At 35.3% G+C, this 21,698-nt stretch overlaps 2 long non-coding RNA genes across 3 annotated transcripts in view; one reads left to right on the top strand and one right to left on the bottom strand.

Annotated features, from left to right (window-relative positions):
• LOC138713255 (uncharacterized) overlaps window positions 1–21,698 on the top strand; it is a 1,167,998-nt gene that overhangs the window by 855,804 nt on the left and 290,496 nt on the right. The window lies entirely within an intron of this gene.
• The window catches only part of LOC138713253 (uncharacterized), a 397,650-nt gene that overhangs the window by 276,341 nt on the left and 99,611 nt on the right, over window positions 1–21,698 (bottom strand). The window contains exon 3 of one of the 2 annotated variants that reach the window (XR_011335806.1): window positions 13,985–14,112. The exons of the other annotated variant lie outside the window; for it this stretch is intronic. This is a non-coding gene — a long non-coding RNA (uncharacterized lncRNA). The remainder of the gene's footprint in view (window positions 1–13,984; window positions 14,113–21,698) is intronic. 2 annotated transcript variants of the gene reach the window in all.

The raw sequence follows: 21,698 nt of genomic DNA, 5'->3' as shown, positions 1-21,698 counted from the left end.
GTAAATGACCCATTACTAAAAATATATAACATGGCGCTTAGAATCTTATAGGGCTATTAGAAGTCATGGTGCATATTTTGAGCACTATATGTAGAATTATGCATTGATATTTTAAAGAAAATTGTAAAAATAAAGTTGTATTAGGCCTAAGCAAACATGTTGCTTGGGTTTAGATCCTCTATCCAATCTCCAAATTTTTCACACATATTAGTTAACATGCTGTGTAATGTGACGTACAACTAACGATTATAATTATTATGTACTTACAATCAACAGTAATCTCACTAGAGATTTAATTTATCTAGAGAAAATCAACAACTCTAGTGGAATTTAATTCACTATCACACGATTACAAGAAAGTATATAAATATTAGAAGAAATAAAGTACTCTAATACAATAAAATATTAATTAACGTATTAAAATACTAAATTGTCTTGAAACTGTATTATTGTACCATCGCAACATTACAAATATTCCGCTAGATGGCAGTAGTGTGTTATGATCAGCTGTCTCTTGTTATCGGTTTGTGCCAACTGTACTGTCTTCATTGAACTCTATGAACGATTAATAGTCAAGAAGGCTTTGTTGATTCAGTTTCATTTTTTTAAAACACTTGCATTCCACTTCAATTATCAATATATATTAAACAATCTCTGATATGTGAGTATCCATAATCACACAGCAGAAGCTATAACATAACATAAAATAATATAAACAAGATAAATGATAGAAAAGTTTAGATTGCAGATGATGAAATAAACATGAAATAATTTTAAAAGGTAAAATTATTGAAAGTACAATGTTGACAAACAAAGAAACAAATGCTAGGGAGGTGACAAAAATAGTAGGATAAGCAGCCATGATTAGTTGAAACACGTCATTCCGTACCGTTTTATTGGTAAAAAATAGTATGGCCGGCGAATAGGGATTATAAAGAATGGACACTGAGCGAATTTTCCTGTGTTTTGTTTCTCTGTGCGCCGGCGTTTAGTTCCACTTTCAAGCGCTAGAGGTTAGTGTAATCGAGCATACGCTAAGATAATAATTGAGTATACAGTTGAGACACAGGATCAAAACATCGCCTATCTTATTGCATAATCCAGTAACGCTTTGCTTCAAATAAATTCAAGTTAACAGCTTTTCCTTATTTCTCAGTGACAAACTAGTTGTAATAATATTTTTTTTTATATTTCAGATATAATAAATTATATTATAAAATAATATAATACATTATAAAATTAAGTATCGAATTCGTTTAATATTTGTATATAATATAATGTAGGTATATGGTTTTACTTCTCATACGAGTTTTGTTTTTCCATTTTCAATGTATCAAATCATTACATATTTTAATTGTTGTTGAGGTCAACGTCTCAACTCTCATTATAAAGCAACTCTAAAGTCTAGGTATTACAGTTAATGACGGATTTATTATTTTATGGATCCAATTTATTTTGAGTACATAATATACCTAGATGTATTAATTATATGTGTTATATTTCCGCTGTGTCGACTGCTAGCTGGTGTGATGTCAGCGCCAACTCTAGGGAGAAAGCGGAATCTCACGCTCTAGCTGGCTTGAATGTCATTGAAATCAGTCCGGCTACATCAAAGGTACCGACGCGAAGTGTCCATACTTTAATTACCTATACGCTGGTATGACGTAGTAAAAGTGTACTAATCAGTATAAATTATTTCAACTGACTTCAAAACTTTTGAACCAATCAAGACCATGTAAATATTGAATAATTTCAAGGGAAAAATTGTTCCGGGGCCGGGTATCGATCCCGGGGCCTCTGGTTGAACGTACCAGCGCTCTACCACTGAGCTACCCGGGAACTCCACCCGACACCGTCCCAACTCCCTTTATATCCACACAACTCGCGTGGGCTGACGAAACGCCAGAGACCCACAACGAGTGCACACAATCTCTGTGTGACTTGGAATTGTGGTTTTCTGTTAACGTACACAGTAACGTATATATTTTCCCTTTATATCCACACAACTCGCGTGGGCTGACGAAACGCCAGAGACCCACAACGAGTGCACACAATCTCTGTGTGACTTGGAATTGTGGTTTTCTGTTAACGTACACAGTAACGTATATGGTTGAGACGGTGTCGGGTGGAGTTCCCGGGTAGCTCAGTGGTAGAGCGCTGGTACGTTCAACCAGAGGCCCCGGGATCGATACCCGGCCCCGGAACAATTTTTCCCGTGAAATTATTCAAATCTGCTTTACAGGGAGCTTCACCTGAAAGATTAGATTTGCATGTAAATATTGTTAACTCTTGCATTTACCCATTTATAGAGCTTTGACATCATCTTCAAAGTTAGGAATGTGTCGTTATTTTGAAACGCTTTTAGTTAAGCTTAAGTTTCAAATCTTGCATGTATTTAAAGCATAAATTCTACATTAACCTACACATATTTCTGGATGTATGTGGTGTGTATCTATAATATTCAGAACCTTACAACTTTAAGATGGAGTTTCCACAGCTTGCTTCTTTTTCTTTGACAAAGTTGTGGCGTCTATTTTGTAAATGCCAACTTTCCTAGATTCCATCTTCTTAATCCTTTTGGTGAGCTACTAAATAACCCCTTTTGAACTTTTGATGTCTTATAATGCCCTGGCGTCGTGTTCTTGGCACGCGTCAGTGACATTTTAAATGTAACTCTGAAGACTGACTAAATAAAAGCGACAGAGAGCCAAGATCCAGACAGTTTTAATGTCAGCAAAATCTTGCCCGCCGTAGCACACACAGCCCTGTACGTAGCATTGCCAGTGTTCTCGAAATGTGTCACAATCATGTAAAACTTCAGGGGAGAGGTGGAGAGAAAAATGAAGTTAACAACTTTTGAGAAAATTGTTCAAAATTATTTGCGGTATTATAATCATTATTATTGATTCTTCTCTTTGCTTACTTACTTACTTACTTACTTACTTACTTACTTACTGGCTTTTAAGGAAGCCGGAGGTTCATTGCCGCCCTCACATAAGCCCGCCATTGGTCCCTATCCTGACCAAGATTAATCCAGTTTCTACCATCATATCCAACCTCCCTCAAATCAATTTTAATATTATCTTCCCATCTACGTCTCGGCCTCCCCAAAGGTCTTTTTCCCTCCGGCCTCCCAACTAACACTCTATATGCATTTCTGGATTCGCCCATACGTACTACATGCGCTGCCCATCGCAAACGTCTGGATTTAATGTTCCTAATTATGTCAGGTGAAGAATACAATGCGTGCAGCTCTGCGTTGTGTAACTTTCTCCATTCTCCTGCAACTTAATCCCTCTTTGCCCCAAATATTTTCCTAAGAACCTTAGTCTCAGGCACCCTTAATCTCTGTTCCTCTCTCAAAGTGAGAGACCAAGTTTCACGGCCATACAGAACAACCGATAATATGACTGTTTTATAAATTCTAACTTTCAGATATTTTGACAGCAGATTAGATGACAAAAGCTTCTCAGCTTCTCTTTGCCACTTCCCATAATTTGTTTGTTTATACAATTTAGTGAAGAATAAACAAAAGTATGAAATCGGCCATACTCATAAAATAAACAAAAGAAAAAAAGTGAAAACATGCATTCAAAAATAAAGCAAATGTTAATGAAGAAGAGAAAGAAAAAGTAGTAAAGCAGAAAGCTATGCCATGTTGCTGCTGCTTATGATCAGACTTCGGTCCTGGGCACAGAAACGCATGAAGTTCAGAACGCACGGACTATAGTGTTGTGTTGGTCGAGTGGCGTGGGAGAGCAACATTAACTAGACCAACCTTGGCTGTAAGAGGGGAATTGAAAGAGACTCAGAAACCCCCGCGTATATCGCTTGTGTAAGTATCTGTGCATCAGTGGTGGAATTTAAGCGTCTAGGGATTGCCGAAAGTTCGTGAAAGCTATGATGCCCACCTGATACAATCCGTCACTGATCTGCCTTCTAGTACCGCACCAAAACATTAACCCTTGGTTTTTCTGAACCGACGCATGCGACGTGCGACGTGCGAGGTGCGTGGCCCTCCTCGCACGAATCCGGACTACACGAGAGATAGTGAGTGATTGGTTTCTAAAACTGAGAGATGCGAGGTCTGCGCACGTCGCAGCCATAGAAACCACTCACTATCTCTCCTGTAGTCCCGATTTGTGCGAGGCGGGCCTCGCACCTCGCATGCGTCAGTTCAGAAAAACCAAGGCTTAACTGTCTCAGCCGGGGAAGATGGAGTGGGGAGATAAGGGGTGCTATGCAGTGACTCAATGGAGTTATTTACGCCCACTCCTGAAATAGAGGATAAATTCTTTCTCAAATTTACATTTAAGAACTCCAGAAAGTCGTCTTCCTAAATCACATGTGCATATGCAGTCCACCAATCCATTCGTTCAACCATTTACATGTAGGTGTACACTGCTCCATCGATTTAGTAGAATGCGTTTGAGTATAAACGAAGCAGGAAACAGTACAACGTGGTCTGATGTAACGAGAATCCAAGTCTCCGCATACTCGTAAGACATCGTGTTACAAACACTTTCAAGTCTGATTTTGAGTATTTCTAACATAATACATATTTTTCAACGCCTTGAAAACGTCACAAATGTTCAGGATATTGCTGGAGGAAGTGAGGAAATATGTATTAATTTTTATTATTTTATTTATTTATTAGTGCATTGGTTTTATATTCAAAACAAATTATCCATGTAATATGTAATATTCAAAATTTTGTTTTGTAAATGGTATACTTTGTCTTCTAGGCAATCGCTGTTTAGGGAAAGTGTTAAATAAAATAAAATAATATTTAATCCTTTATTTTTTTAGTTGCTTTTATTGATTTATTTCTTTCTTCATTAATTGATTATATAAGTAATTAATTCATTCATTCATAACTTCACTCGCTCGCTCACCCACTCACTCTTTCTTTACTCTATTTGTTTCTTTCTTTCTTTATTTATCTATTTATTTATTACTTTATTTATCTATTTATTTATTACTTTATTTATTTGTATATATTTATTTATTCACATATTCATTCATTTATTTTTGTACTTACTTACAAATGGCTTTTAAGGAACCCGAAGGTTCATTGCCGCCCTCACATAAGCCCGCCATCGGTCCCTATCCTGTGCAAGATTAATCCAGTCTCTATCATCACACCCCACCTCCCTCAAATCTATTTTAATATTATCCTCCCATCTACGTCTCGGCCTCCCTAAAGGTCTTTTTCCCTCCGGTCTCCCAGCTAACACTCTATATGCATTACATTTATTATTGTACTACCTTGATATATATATATATATATATATATATATATATATATATATATATATAACCTATATATATCTAGGAAATAAAATTAATTTGTATTAGAGTTGTATCAGATTCGAATTCTAAAATTAATTAACAAATCTTAAATATCCATTCCCTATGATAGATGTTTTCCTGTACATAATATTCCTTGACTTTCTTGCTCTGCAGTCTACCACAAGCTGATGCGTTCTGATTGCAAAGGACTTGCTCCGCATGTTATATCTAAGTAGATTAACATTGACTTTCTACTAAATCGACGAAGCAGTGTACAATTGTACATAATTATTTATTTGGTTAATCTAATATTTCTTTAGGAACATATTAAAGTAGTAAGGTATCTTATTCATAATATGTTTATTATATAGTATAGGTCCACTGCCACCGGGTATATACCCATTTGCAGTGTGAATAAATACATAGGCCTACATACTTAAAAAATACAGGTACACATAGATGAATTCACAAATAGGTACTTACGTACACACACACATACATACATACATACATACATACATACATACATACATACATACATACATACATACATACTGTCGGCCTCGGTAGCGTAGTTTTATAGCGCTGGCCTTTTATGCTCGAGGTTGCGGGTTCGATCCCGGCCCAGGTCGATGGCATTTAAGTGTATTTAAATGCGACAGGTTCATGTCAGTAGATTTACTGACATGTAAAAGAACTCCTGCGGGACAAAATTTCCGGCACACCGACGACGCTGATATAACCTCTGCAGTTGCGAGCGTCGTTTAATTTAAATTTTTTACATACATACTGTACATACACACATAGGCCTACATGATTAAGAAGTAGCAGGTAAAGGTACAATAATTTGGTGAATTTTGTGTTGTGTTTAATGTGGAGCTGTACTTTTGTCGAAAAGTGTTGTAGTTAGTGCAGGTAACTGTTCTTTATTTCATTTTTATAGTAGCATTATGTTATGTGGTTAATTTCATTCTTATTTGAAAACAGGTTTTAATATCAGAGAGAAAATCCGTGCAAAGGACTGTACTAATTAATCCACACTTTTATCATGAACGCAATTTATCTCAGATGTAGACTCGTTAAGCTTAATTCTTTCTGTAATTGGTCGCCAGCGTTCTCTCTCGTACAGGCACCTGGTACTCCTCATTCACCATAAACACACATTACTGTCTCTTGTTCTGAACTCTGATGTTAACCGAATATACTTTCACAATCTGGAAGTGCGCGACAACAAATGGAGCGCTTGAACGTGAGTCGGAATATACTACATTTCATTGTCTATTTTTTTTTTATTTTGATTTAGAATTTCGGTTAAAAATAAAACAAATTAGGTATAAAATTTTTGAATGAAAACTATTATGTTAAAAGTGAAAAGAGAGATAATTTGAAGACCTGTCCCTCCAAAGGAGCTAAGAGCCAAAACATATTTCTGAGATATTGATGAAAAACATAATACATTTCAAATGCATGTTGAGATACCTCCAACACAATTTTTCGGCGTACGAATGAGTTAGAGTTGAAATACGACGGAAAACGTTAATTATGATATGGAAAATATTCCTTAGATAAAATGAAATAAACTTTGTCACTAAGCCCATTTGGAAAGATAGGTTTTCATTTGCTATCAGACATTGAGAATTGTTATAAATATTATAAGAAAGTTTAATTTACTTTATCTCATTTAATCATCATCATCATCATCATCTAAAACTCAATTTACAATCGGAAATTTAAATACGTTAGGCCTGTAACTTGTACACTAGGTACAAAGTATAATAAATAAGCAATATGAATTTAATTTAGTCACACGCATTTTATTATCGTAATCATCAGGAATGTTTTGCGATGAACATGGAACCTATTTAATACTATTACAATTACCCCGAATATGGACGCCATAAAAATTAATACTCTGGAAAAATTTATAATAGAAAATGATAAGAAATTCTTCTGAAACCCAATTCTTCAGACGTCTAAGTTAATAAATATTGTCTTGGAATGTTTGTATATTAATAATAATAAAATTGTACACAATTTACACTCTAATATAAAGAGAGTCGATATGGGGTTGCCAGATTAGCCTCCTATGTATAGCAACATCTAAAATATTCGAATGACTAAGAACTTCAGAGTTATGATGAGATGAAAGCAGTGAAGAGAAGCGAATACAACAATTTTAAATGTGGGTGTGGAAAATAATGGAGCGTGTGAAATGGACAGACAGAATAAGAACTGAAGGTCTCTTGGAAAGAGTGGGTGAAGAAAGAATGATGCTGAAACTGTTCAGGAAGAGAAAAAGGAATTGGTTGGGTCACTGGCTGAGAAGAAAAAGAGACTGTCTGATGAAGGATACACTGGAAAGAATGATAAACGGGAGAAGCGTTGAGGGCAGTAGAAGATATCAGATGATGGATGAGATTAAGATGACTATTACACTCTTACTACGTCATACTACTTTTGACCAATAAAACTGTACGAAAGGGCGTATTTCAACCAATCATGGCTGCTTATCGCACAATTTTATCGCGTCCCTAGCATTTGTTTAATTTTATCGCGTCCCTAGCATTTGTTTAATTTTATCGCGTCCCTAGCATTTGTTTCTTTGTTTGCCAACATTTGAAACTGCTCTGGTCTGGACGTCAAAAAAAATATATATAGGCCTATATATAAAATTACAAACCACTCCAGTCGATGCACAGCAGTTCCAAATATGACTCGCATTGGCATTCAAGAACAAGAATTAATAAAAATCACTGATCATACCTATGCATCTTCTGAAATCCGATTTACAAATAAATGAAGAGCACCATTCGGAAATCCTGAATAAGTTGAATACACCATGTAGGCCTAAATCAACGAGTTCCACTTCTATTACGCACACGTCCAATATAACATCAATTGAACCACCAACCACATTCAAATTTGAAAATTGTACATTCAATAATTATTCCTTTTAAAATTATTCATTCGGAAATCCTGAATAAGTTGAATACACCATGTAGGCCTAAATCAACGAGTTCCACTTCTATTACGCACACGTCCAATATAACATCAATTGAACCACCAACCACATTCAAATTTGAAAATTGTACATTCAATAATTATTCCTTTTAAAATTATTCATGTTTATTTTTATGTCATCGTCGTTAATTAAAACTTTTCTAACACTTTTGTATATTAGTTAGGTTATGTTATAGCTTCTGCTATATGATATTATGGATAGTCACGTATCAAAGATTGTTTAATATTAAGATTTATTGAAAATCATCTGTCAAGTGACGTTGATTACTGGGATTCGGATAATTGAAGTGGAATGTTGCTTTTTAATAAAAATGAAACAATCAACAAAGCCTTCTTGACTAGTAACATTGCCATCGTGTATAATAGATCGAGAACTTCTCGACGAGAAGGCATTGCTCACTACTGCCATCTAGCAAGCATCTAGCGTAATATTTGTAATGTTGAGATGGTACAATAATACATTTGAAGACAGTTGTATTTTCATAAGTCAATTAATATTTTATTGTATTGGAGTACTTCGTTACTTCTAATCTTTATATACTTTCTTCTAATCGTGTAATAGTCAATTAAATCCCACTCGAGTTTTGATTTTCTCTAGATAAATCAAAACGTCTAGTGAGATTACTGTTGATAATATATAGATCAAATGAGGAGACAAAAGAGAAAGTCAGAAAATAGGAAAGACTGGAGAATACTGAATTTGCAGTGAAAACCTGCTCATAGACAGAAATCTTTAAATGAAATAAATTATATTCAGAGTCTTAAACTTCATGGAGACCATTTCCTGGTAAATTTATTTGTATAAGCTGAACTTGAAGACAACAGTTAAAATAATTCAGGAGAATACGCTCTACACGGACGGACGGATAAATAGATAGAAACATAACATTTTCTATATTAAATATACTTAAAACCTCTGAGTGAATTTTCACAACATATTTCATAAAATGTGAAAATAACATTTTAATAAAGAACACATAACATCACATTCAAAATTTGTATCTTTTCGCTAAAGGGACTTATGAAGTGGAACTCACAGACATCTATCACCCATACAAATATAATTTGTAATTTTGTCTGCGCACCTCGCAGCTATAGAAACCATACACTATCTCTCTTGTAGTTCGAGGTCTGCGCACCTTGCAGCTATAGAAACCATTCACTGTCTCTCTTGTAGTTCGAGGTCTGCGCACCTTGCAGCTATAGAAACCATTCACTATCTCTCTTGTAGTTCGAGGTCTGCGCACCTCGCAGCTATAGAAACCATTCACTGTCTCTCTTGTAGTTCGAGGTCTGCGCATCTCGCAGCTATAGAAACCATACACTATCTCTCTTGTAGTTCGAGGTCTGCGCACCTCGCAGCTATAGAAACCATACACTATCTCTCTTGTAGTTCGAGGTCTGCGCACCTTGCAGCTATAGAAACCATTCACTGTCTCTCTTGTAGTTCGAGGTCTGCGCACCTCGCAGCTATAGAAACCATTCACTGTCTCTCTTGTAGTGCGAGGTCTGCGCACCTCGCAGCTATAGAAACCATACACTATCTCTCCTGTAGTTCGAGGTCTGCGCACCTCGCAGCTATAGAAACCATACACTATCTCTCTTGTAGTTCGAGGTCTGCGCACTTTGCAGCTATAGAAACCATACACTATCTCTCTTGTAGTTCGAGGTCTGCGCACCTCGCAGCTATAGAAACCATACACTATCTCTCTTGTAGTTCGAGGTCTGCGCACCTTGCAGCTATAGAAACCATTCACTGTCTCTCTTGTAGTTCGAGGTCTGCGCACCTCGCAGCTATAGAAACCATTCACTGTCTCTCTTGTAGTTCGAGGTCTGCGCACCTCGCAGCTATAGAAACCATTCACTGTCTCTCTTGTAGTTCGAGGTCTGCGCACCTTGCAGCTATAGAAACCATTCACTGTCTCTCTTTTAGTTCGAGGTCTGCGCACCTCGCAGCTATAGAAACCATACACTATCTCTCTTGTAGTTCGAGGTCTGCGCACCTTGCAGCTATAGAAACCATTCACTGTCTCTCTTGTAGTGCGAGGTCTGCGCACCTCGCAGCTATAGAAACCATTCACTATCTCTCTTGTAGTTCGAGGTCTGCGCACCTTGCAGCTATAGAAACCATTCACTGTCTCTCTTGTAGTGCGAGGTCTGCGCACCTCGCAGCTATAGAAACCATTCACTATCTCTCTTGTAGTTCGAGGTCTGCGCACCTCGCAGCTATAGAAACCATTCACTATCTCTCTTGTAGTTCGAGGTCTGCGCACCTTGCAGCTATAGAAACCATTCACTGTCTCTCTTGTAGTTCGAGGTCTGCGCACCTCGCAGCTATAGAAACCATACACTATCTCTCTTGTAGTTCGAGGTCTGCGCACCTTGCAGCTATAGAAACCATTCACTGTCTCTCTTGTAGTGCGAGGTCTGCGCACCTCGCAGCTATAGAAACCATTCACTATCTCTCTTGTAGTTCGAGGTCTGCGCACCTTGCAGCTATAGAAATCATTCACAGCCTCTCTTGTAGTGCGAGGTCTGCGCACCTCGCAGTTATAGAAACCATTGATAGTTATAGAAACTATCTCTTGTGTAGTCCGGATTTGTGAGAGACGGGTGTCTGTTCAGAAAAACCAATGCTTAACCGTGATATCGGTCAGACATCTTCAATAATTGAGCATATCTAAAAATTAAAACCTTCTTTCCAAGTTATTCTTAAATTAATTTTTAAGCATTTAAGATGTTCGTGTACAGCATTAACTGGAAAATTCATCAATTTCATGAGGATGAAATATCCTCAGGAAATATTTCATTAAACTAAATTAGACAACAAGACAATTATTATACTTTCCTAAGAACTTCAGTTTCTTCGAACTTCTCGGTCTTAATATAAAAAAGAAAGAATGTCATGAGGAAAAGAGGAATTTTGTAATAAAATATATGACCCTAAGTGAGCGCTTTGAATTTTTATGGCCTTCTTAACTTTTCTTGGAATAAATAACGCTCCTTTATTGAAATACACAAGTTTATAACTTGCGTTTAAACATTTTTGTACTGTTAATATTTATTTTATTTTGTTTCTATCGACAAAATATTTGGTATAAATAATCCACTTATGATTTCATGGAAATTATACTAGGGAAACAGAGCTTCATGTAATTATTAGTTCCATTTGCTTTTTGTTACAAAAAATGGACTCTCTGATCTGATATTTTCATTGAATTCAGGTAACGTTAATCTATTTCATCAGAATCTCCACCCTACCACGCATGCACATAATTAAAAAAATTGTAATATTGTTGCGATGTGTAATCTTTCACAAAGGGAGTTATTGTAAGCTATAACTTATATTTGAGTCATTTTATTTCTCTCACAATGCGATTATACATTGATAGGAATCATAAATTTAATACTTTACATTAATAATTATAATACTGTTACTATCATCATTATCATCATCTTCACTATTATCGTCAGCATTACCACTTACTAATTCCATATTGATAAAATTTCCTTGTGTCAGTCTTATTCATTAGTGTTCTTGTGGTAACAAAATTATTCTTGTCTCTAGGTTCGAAATTTTCGGATTAAAACCGAAGTAAAGGCGACATATATCCATATTGTGGCTTCGTTCTTTGAGGAGTGAAATTACCGATTCCGTATAAGAGAGTTGCAACATCTACGAGAACTCTGATTTAGAGTAAGAGGGTTTCGTACAAAATTATCGGCCATGTTATGGTTAAAGTTTCCTTCTTCGCTAAGATATCTCTGCAGTCCCTGTTAGACTGATGTTTAGGGTGAGCGAAATAAAAAAAATTGCATTTCTAACAATGATACAAAAGTTCTAAAAACTTGTATAAAGAAACAGTATTGCGTAATAATGTTACAAACATGTCCATGGAGGTACAAGTACTCAGAACTATAGGGGAGAGTTGGATAGTATCGGACATCGGGTAATATCGGACAGTGATGTTTCTTTCATCTACCACCAGATGGTAGTACCTAAGTGACATGGTTACTTTTCTCTATGCGATATCTGAACACTGCTACTACCATCTGGTAATAGATTTAGGGTGAGCAAAATAAAAAAAATGCATTTCTAACAATAATACAAAAGGTCTAAAAACCTGTACAAAGAAACAGTATTGCTTAATAATGTTACAAACATGTCCATTGAGGTACAAGTACTTAGGACTATAGGAGAGAGTAGGCTAGTATCGGACATCGGGTAATATCGGACTACCATCTGGTAGTAGATGAAAGAAACATCACTGTACTACCATCTGGTGGTAGGGGAAAGAAACATCACTGTCCGATATTACCCGATGTCCGATACTACCCAACTCTCCCCTACTAATTAGAAATTAGATGTGCTACACAGACAAACTAACAGTGATATAGATATAAGATGTGCTTATCGAGCGGGACATGGAGCTTCCTTATGCATTGAAGCATAAAGCTTTCTGTGCACCCGTGATAGAATGAGTTACGTACCGTATATGCTGCGCGACTAAGCCGCCCCATAATCATCAGGCTGCAGTGCAAGCCTTCGGGTCCCTCCTCCGTACAAGAGAAAAGAAAGTCGGCCCCCACCATCCGCTATACTACGTATTTCTCTCCATCTTTGTAATTCGTGTCCCATGCCTTCGGTTATGATCTACTGTTTCTCATAGATCTTTACGATTCGTCATATCCCCTTCAGGCAGACAAGAACTTGTGGGGACTTCGGTGCCTCTTACCCAGAAATTCTGAGTTGTCTAGCACCACTGCCATCTAGTAATCTTTGGACAAATCACGAATAACAATTAGCAGCGGACAGCGGTTCTGACGTCACTCAAACACAGGATCTGCCACTCTGCTCTCTTAAGCCAAAAGGACATATCTCAAGAACATAAAACTATCGGATGAGCAATTTGTTAGATTACATAACGCATCCATTTTTTAATCATGTTCTCTCTACCTTTTTCCTAAGCATAATGGTTGTAATTAAATTAGAAAGTGACGAAAAACACTAATGAGTTATCACGTAATATCTCAAAATTTACTGTGCTAAATAAACTGAAAAAACTGAGATACGCCTTTCAGGCTTAGGACAGCAGCATATACATTTTTTAAAACGGAGATGATAATGAATGGACACTTGAAGAGAGTGTTGGTGGAATAATGAAGGATAAACGAGAAAAACTAATAGTGATAGTTAATTATTTTCAATAAGATGTATTTGCTACTATGAACAATGAAATCATTTTGTTCCTAACATGGTAATTGTAATTATATCTTCAGTTTTCCTTCAAATGATATATCCTACATTTCATTAGAAACTTTGTTCTTGTAAGATTATGATATGTCGATAATATAGACACTGTGTCACAATGTAACTTTGTTGATAGTTATAAGTTTGTAATATTTTTAGTTTAACAATATTTTTTTCATTTATTACAAGCAAATTAATTTTAATGTAATTACATTAATTATGTTCCCTATGTATGTGTAAACGAAACACAGCGGATGAGAGTTCTGGTGGATTTTTGGTCCCGAAGATATGTTATCCCTGGCAGTTTTGTAACGGTCACCAGATAATACAGATCAGCCCCTGAATGCCTTTCTCCGATTGCACCGTGACCATCTTTTTATACTAATGAGGCTGGCTATCAGGATATCCTTCGACTAGTACCGGAAACGTTGTGTGTCAAAGAGTCTCGCCATCAGGGCACATCCTCCTGATGCACGGTCGTATTTCGCAGAGAAGCAGTGATCTGGTTCACCATCTTTATCCGGAACCGCCCAAACTCGTACGCCTCCCTGTAACCATATTTTTGATGATTTGAAATATTATGAAATGAATAAAAAGTAACATGAAATAAAGTGATTTTGTGCAAATAATTTTTATTTTAAGAACATAGGAAAGTGTTTGTACAATTAATTTTTTTATTGAAGGAAACAGGAAAAGTCTATTTTTTCGAACTTGCCCATCACAAATATCGCTCCGGTCAATGGTGAGGATAGCACTAAATTAGGGAAATTGCAAGTCCACAATGTGGGTTTAGAAAAAAGAGATCATATACCGAATGCATATTCGTACTAAAACAATTAAGGGACGAAGACATGAGTTTTCTACATTTTCAACATAATTATGTACTTTTTTATTTTTTGTCTTTGGAAATATTCCTTGTATCACTAATGTATGAATTTTTTTTTTTTTTGTAAATTTACCATAGCATGATGAATAAATATTCAGAAGTACATTGAAATTGGCTACAGTATATAGTTTGGTTACACTAAAAATGTTAATTCTGGTCAAATATATAAACAAAAATTAAAACAACATTATATTAAAGTACCAATATCTCTAAAAAATTAATGAAACTACAGCTATAAAATTTGAAATTGATAGTATCTTCATTCTTTGCCAGTTTTATATAATGTAGGTGGAAAAAAATGCATTCCACAAAAAATTTTTATTGAATAACATAATTAATTTATAATTATAAAATTTCTTTATTTCATTTTTCATCTGAAATGATCTCAATAGTAGCAATTGTTAGGCATACTACAATTTCCTGCACATTATTGATATAAAGAAGTGAGCAATTCTTCCATGTGATTCATATATCCAGAGATATTGGTACTTTAATGGAACATGTTTGTTTTTATTTTTATCCATCATTAAGATTTTATTGTGATCAAACCACAGCGGAATCTCCTAAGTTCCACTGAACAGAATTGAAAGTTCAGTCCAATAAGGGTAGTGGGTGTGGCAGGTGAAATGAATACAAATTCTTATTGGTTATCCAACAACGAATACAGTACTGTACTTTCATTTCCTGCTCGCCCCGAGATTTGTGTGTGCTCTTCTAGTACCACAGTGGGTTTCAACAGTTTCGTCTCACCAACGGCAAAATTCTCAAATAGAAAAAGAAGAGTTCATTAATTTAAAATCAGTGATTAAATATAGATGTCCAAATCAATAAAATATTATGTTTTCCTTTAACAAAAGTATCACTACATGACACAGAACCAATTCCCATTCAAATGGCAAACTCATTTCTTAGTACCCTTATACGGGAGTGTCTAATTGCCCTACGTAAGCAGTCGAACTATAGGATGTCGAACTTGTTTTCTGTCAAACTTAAGAGCTTCCACTGTAGTTAACCAATTTAAGTGTACTTATGGATATTTATTCATTATTTTGTGGCAAATTTACATGCAATCTTTGATTTTTCCAGAGAAAAAAATAAAAGACATACATGTTAAAAATGTAAAACAAAAAAAAAGGAACTCACGTCTGGGCTCCCTGAATACAAAAAGGAGGGAATTCAATCTGCCAACTTTCATTCCAATCTTCGATTATGAAAAAGCTTTCGATAAGATTCTTAGGAACAAATTATGGGAAATAATGCAAGGTAAAAATACCCCATGCAATTGATCAAGGTGATTCAGAGTTTGTCAATTAAAATTTTTGTGTTTTTATACAATGACGTAAGACTAGGAAAGAAGACAGAAGAAACAAACCAGGTGTCAAACAGGGATGTCCCTTGTCTCAAGCATTATTTAGCATATACATCGACGAAGATACTAAACAGTGGAAAAATAGTTTTAAAGAAGGAATTTTATTAAATAAACATCGAATGGAAACTACCTTATTCGCAGATGACCAGCTGATTTTTGAAGAAACAGAAGACGGACTCGAAAGAGCGGCCAATAACATGAAAGAAGTAATGGAGACATTTAATTTGAAGATTTCGACAGCTAAAACAAAGTAAATTACATTTAAGGAAAAAATAGAAAACATTGTAACTGTAGTTATGAAAATAAAATAATTGAACAAGTATCTAGTTTTAATTACCTAAGCTTTAATTTGTTTTACTGTGCTGAAGAAGATTTGAATATAAAATTGAATAAAATTAGACAAGTGAATGAGGCAATAAGATGAACATTAAGAAAACAAGGTAGTGAAAATAACGCAAATGAAATTTTACAAAGTCATGGCAGCGCCAATGGAACCTATGGAATATCGGACTTTGAATAGAACCGATAAACGGAAAATATAATCAATTACAATGAGGTTCTTCAGATTCGTAGCAGGATTTGTCCTCTTAGGTCGAAAGAAAGGTATAGACATTTGCAAGAATTAAATATATACAGTTTCAACATAAAATTTGCGGGAAAAAAAATCAATTGGTATGAACATACAGTGTGTCCCAAATTGATGTGTACACATTTTTAAACATCATTTCTCAGCAACGAGATTAGACAGGAATACAATTTTTGCGGTTTTGTATTCCTTAACCCCATACATGATCAAAATGGCTCCCTTCCGCCACAGTATACTCCCAACAACGACGCACAACAGAGCCACATACCAACTGGATTATTGCTAATGGAATATCATTACATACATGTTCAATCTGAACTCTCAGCTCCTCCAGTGTTTGTGGTTTTATGGCGTACACTGTGTCCTTTAGAGCTCCCCATAGGTAGAAATCTAGAGGGTTAAGTCCGGAGATCGAGGCGGGAACTCCGCAGCACTTCCTCTTCGTCCTATCCATCTCTGGGTCGTCCCCATTTAGTGCGTGGACAAGTCTCGGAATGAAAGGCTTCCATTCTTGAGCTCGCAAAATTATGGATTTTCTGATACCAATCTCACGAGAACATTGCCTCATTAACTTCTTTGGGGATTGTGCAAAAGCCTGCATGAATGCATCAACACACTCGTTATCGGTGGAACTTCTCTTTCTTCCGCACTGCCCTTTCAACTTATCTTGCACTGTTCTGTCGACTTCAAACTTGTCTCGGATTCTTGTGATAGTTAACCTTGTTGGTGGTGTTGTTCCAAATTCAACCCTCCAACGTTGTTGAATCTCAAAAACATTCTCCACTTTCCAGTAATATTTTAGTATCCAATTACGTTGATCGAACGATAATTGGAGCGCCATGTTTGTTTATAAATAGATGAACGTGTTTCCATGTTTTCCATTGCTTCCTGAATCATAAAACACAAAAATCGTGTTTCTATCTGATTTCTTTGCTGTGAAATAGTATTTAAAAGAGTGTATACATCAATTTGGGACATTATAATAAGAATGAATGAAGAATGTCTAACTAACATATTATTATATTGTAGTCCTATAGCACAAACAAGTGTAGGCAGACCAAAAAGAGGATTGGCAAGACACTTTCACATGAGGACGGAATAAGCCACTGGGACAAACCCCTGAGGAAGAAGAATATAAGTCCACAGCCTAACACTAAACAAGTGGAGGGATGCCTAATTTGGGACTGTACCTCCACAGACCTCATAGAAACTACAGGGTATCAAACTCTGATCTGTCTGTTGTGAAGTAAAATAATTGAATTACAGATAAAACTATTTTAATAATTTAAGGCTGGTTCACAATAAACCGGGAACGAGAACCAGAATGAAAATGAGAAGCAGAGGACGTGAATATAAAAATTTTTGATTACAATAAACCGAGAACGTAGACGACTATGCATATCGATATGCATGTCAATAACGATATGTAAAGTCGATATTACACATTATGATGTTATTTGTGTATAATTAACCAATGGCGTTCTCTCATAAGTACAAGGCAGCCAACATAAACACAGGTTAACCAACTTCGAAATTTCAACTGAAACATTTCATTAGGTACGGTACTATAAATATGCCCATGCATCTTTATTATCACAACCTATTTTAAGTCTACCATAACGTAAAATAATTACAGAAGAAACATTTGTAATAGAACAAAAACGAACACAACAGTAGTTACTGAATTGAAGCATGAATACGTAGTGTGTAATACAACCAATACAGTAATAAAATATTATTCACTTACGATCGGTGTTCAAAAATACAGCTATTGAAAGCCACGTATTCTCCTTCATTTTCTCTTATCGTAAACGTGAGGATTTTCCTCAACACTCAATATTAGAATGTCATCAAATAAAACTTGCTCCATGATGCACAGCACAGAACAAATTAATGCATAGGTTATGTCACGGTCTTCTTGCTGCAAAATATACGACGACAAAATAGCTTTTAGATGGCAATAGAATGAATCTAGTGGGCTGTGATCGGAAACGTGAACGCCAAAGTAGAAACTTGGCCAACTCTCCGTTCCCGATCCCGGGATCCGGCAAGCTTTTCGTTAATTGTGAATGCTCACATATAAATGTACACATTTTAACAATTTTACCGTTTTCGTTTTCGTTCCGATTCTCGTTTCCAGTTTATTGTGAACCAGCCTTTATTTAACAAACGTCAATGAAGTTTCAAGTCTTCGAATTTGTTTCACAGATACTGTACATATTTTGTGCTGAGTTCTTGAAAAAGAAATTGTCGCTTAAGAATAATTATCTTGCAGCCTAGTATTTGTAGAAGATGTTCGAATTGTGTTATTTTCTTTAGAAAATGCTCGAGAAAGTTTAGAGTTGTAGTAATTGGTTAGGAAACTTGAGAGTTGTTTCTTTTATAATTTCCCTAATTACGGTGAAGTTAGAGGTATGTTTGTATCTCAAAATGGAATGAAGGAAGAATTCAAAATATGAAAATTGAAGTAGAAGAAATGTCCGTTTCATTTTACACTACACGTGGTATGATCGAGTGGAGAAGAACTACTTATGACTTTCAACAAAGTTGTACCTCCTGCAAAGATTTAACTTGAGATCGTAAAGAACTTCCGAACAGTCTTCTCTTAACTTATAATTTCTCATTTTCTCCGAGGTTTCATGCATGTTAACATTTTCATGCCCAGGGATATTCGTCAAGACAGGATTTTTATTTTTCTTGACTTATATTTAACTATATCAGTGGCGTAGCTCTTCCATCTGGTAGAGTTAAGATTTGAATAAAATATAATACATGCACATAATGCTCAAATAAAAGATGCACTGGAAGGAGTGGTGAACGGAAAAAAAAGTTCGGGACAGAAGGAAATATCAGATGATAGATAGCATTAAGATGTATGGATTGTATATGGAGAGTAAGAGTATGGCGAAAAAGAGAAAAGATTGGAGAATGTTGGGTTTGCAGTGAAAGACCTGCCTATAGGCAGAAAACTACGAATGAATGCTGAAATTTTCTTCCTAGATTATATACTTCACTTTTCGATGTACAGTAGCGGCAAAAAAAAAAACCGGAACGACCTATGTAGCTGATTTCAGAACCTTGTTCACTCCAGAGCACGATAGACTGGTAACTAAGACTTTCGTGGTTGGAATCCTGCCTGGGAAGGAAACTTTTTTTGTAACTTATTCAAATTTATTCCCAATACTTTTCGATTGCTGATAAAATTCATGTTCTGGGAATAATAAATTAATTAGGGCCTAAGTAGTAAAATATCGCTGTAATAGGAAAGTATTGGAAATAAATTTGAATGAGGAACAAAAAAAAGTTTTCTTACCAGGCAGGATTCGAATCACGAAAGTCTTAGTTACCAGTCTATCGTGCTCTGGTGTGAACAAGGCTCTCAAATCAGCTACAAAGATCGTTCCGATTTTTTTTTGCCACTACTGTACAAATATTTCATTTGTATCACATGAGATCTGAATTTATTTCCAGGATTTTTTTTTCACATAATTTCTTAATTTATTTTCAGTATTCAAACGTGGAAGGTATTACTACTCCATAAATTATTTATTACTACAAGCATTAGTTTTATTTCCATATCTTATAAACTTTATAACCCTTGCCATTGCATATAAGAAACACGTCATATTTTACTTTCAGAAGGATGGTGAGAAGGACATTGATGGCAAATCCACTCTACAGTGTCAGTGACTTTAGCAATATTACGTTTTAGATACTATTTCTTTTAAACTCATGTAATTGACAAATCTGTACATTTTAACCTGATTTTATACTATTTCTTTTAAAATGTTTAACCTGTTTTTGCGATTATCTGGTGATTGTATATTTATTTTTTATTTTATTCTTACATTTATTCATATTGTAGTAGCCATGTATTACATATATATATCTACTCCGACGTTGTCTATGGCTGTAAATCGCTGAATGATATTAAATTCATCTATCTATCTATCTATCTATCTATCTATCTATCTATCTATCTATCTATCTATCTATCTATCTATCTATCTATCTATCTATCTATCTATCTATCTATCTATCTATCTATCTATCTATCTATCTATCTATCTATCTATCTATCTATCTATCTGTCTATCTGTCTGTCTGTCTGTCTGTCTGTCTGTCTGTCTGTCTGTCTGTCTGTCTGTCCGTCCGTCCGTCCGTCCGTCCGTCCGTCCGTCCGTCTCTGTCTGTCTATTTCATTTTGTTGCTGAAGCACAACATCTGACAACATTTGACTCGGTCGACGTACCCAATACGTAGTGTGAGACGTTTCACAAATGGTATAGCAGAAAATGTTCTCAATTTATCAACCTCCTTTTAAATTCGGCTTCTTAAAACTTCCATATTATTAAAACATCTCATTCTTGCCACTACTAGCTTTGTTTACGATCTCTCGTCATTGACTTTATCTGAATTTCACAACGACGTCAAAATTTTAGAACTGGCATCACTTTAATAATAATAATAATAATAATAATAATAATAATAATAATAATACTAATAATTGATTTATTTAATCTGGCACAGCTAAGGCCAGTAGGTTTTCTCTTCCGCCCAGCCAGACTCTAATTCTAATTGAATACAATTGGTTACATAGTTATTACATTAATATCTAGACCATAAAACAACATGAAAGTTAATAATGAAAGTTGGATAAGTAATGTTAGTGTGACAATAATAAACATTGGTAAGAAATAGTAATGATAATAGTAATAATATTAATAATAATAACACTAATAATAATAATAATAATAATAATGAGATAATTTATATATTTATTATGTGATATATATATATATATATATATATATATATATATATATATATATAACCATTAAACGTTGAGAAACCTGAAAAAGCTATTATTGTTAACAAGAATTGTTAGAAAAATATTTCGTTAGTCTATTCTTAAATTGGTTTGATGTCTGACAGTCCCTGACATTATTTGGTAGGGAATTCCAAAGCCGAGGAACAGCCACTGTGAAAGAAGATGAATATGAGGATGTTCGGTGGGAGGGAATGGATAATATTGAGGAGTGTTGTGATCGTGTGTCTAGGTTATGATGGGTGGATAAATTTTGGAAACGAGACGCAAGATAGACAGGAGTGGAGAAATGCAATATGTGAAAGAGAAGGGAAAGACAGTGGATTTTCCTACGATCTTCTAGACGGAGCCAGGACAACATTTCGAGGGATGGTGTTACGTGATCAGCTTTATATAAACTTGAAGAATTATCCCTTACAAGTTCTCTTTAAATTTATTTTGAATATTGTATTTAGTTAATTAAAT

The sequence above is a fragment of the Periplaneta americana genome, chromosome 14 (genome assembly GCF_040183065.1).
Source record: "Periplaneta americana isolate PAMFEO1 chromosome 14, P.americana_PAMFEO1_priV1, whole genome shotgun sequence".
Taxonomy (NCBI): domain Eukaryota; kingdom Metazoa; phylum Arthropoda; class Insecta; order Blattodea; family Blattidae; genus Periplaneta; species Periplaneta americana.
The sequence above is the reverse complement of the archived record's forward strand: the minus strand, read 5'-3'. Positions and strand labels throughout refer to the sequence as shown.